The sequence below is a fragment of the Poecilia latipinna genome, unplaced genomic scaffold (genome assembly GCF_001443285.1).
Source record: "Poecilia latipinna isolate Pla-1442-1.1 unplaced genomic scaffold, P_latipinna-1.0 Scaffold3256, whole genome shotgun sequence".
Taxonomy (NCBI): Eukaryota; Metazoa; Chordata; class Actinopteri; order Cyprinodontiformes; family Poeciliidae; genus Poecilia; species Poecilia latipinna.
This window is the reverse complement of record NW_015115872.1, coordinates 46,900-47,818: the sequence shown is the minus strand read 5'-3', so window position 1 is coordinate 47,818 and position 919 is coordinate 46,900.

Below are 919 nucleotides of genomic sequence, written 5' to 3'. Positions count from 1 at the left end.
CCACATTCGAAGTGAGAGAATGTGTTGACAGGAAAGGGCTTTTAGTCACTCGGTCCACAACTGTCGCCTGTTTAGAAAGCTGGCCAGAAGAAAGCTGCAAGAAGTCCTGCTTAGTTTGCCACAAGTCAGGTAGAGGAAACAGAAGACATGGTAAATGGACTAAACTTATACCACACTTTTCTGGTCATACAAATCACTGAAAGCACTTTCACACGAGAGTCATATTCATCCAGACTCACTTAGAAATCCACACAGTCACCCATAGATACAGAGATTGGTGTACAGCTTGGTGTTAAGTGGCTCTCCTCGGGCACCAGCAACATATGAACCTTTTAGCTTACCTGCAAAGCTCCATGTGTAACAGTGATCTTCAATGCGATAAACCAAGTAACATCATGCTACTTTTTTAGCAGTGTCACAGAAACAGGGCATATTGAGAAGACGGATGGAGCTAAACACATGGCAATCCTGGAAGAAGACCTGTGTCAGTCTTCCAGTGTGAACATCTGGTTGATACATACCCCAAAATATTTGTTTCTGGTAGGGCAGAAAAAGTTGGTTCCACAAAGTATTACTGATTTATAAACAAACAAACAAAAAAACAACTGAAAAGCTTATCTTCCATTTCACAATAATTTGGTACATTTTGCTGAAATGAAAAAAAAAAATATTTGCAACTGCTATGAATACTTTTGCAAGGCACTGTAGGCAGCTTTACACCAGAATAAGGCAAGTATTATATCATAAGTAATCATCTTGGAGACCCTCCAAAGGTGGAGATCTGTGGTATAGTTTCAGAAACAACAACTTCAGTTCCTCGCCAGTAACTCTTTTTTTTTTTTTTTTTTTTTTTTTTTTTCCCCCGTGGAAACCCGGGGGGGCGGGGCCCCCCCCCCCGCACAACAAAAGGGGCCCCACC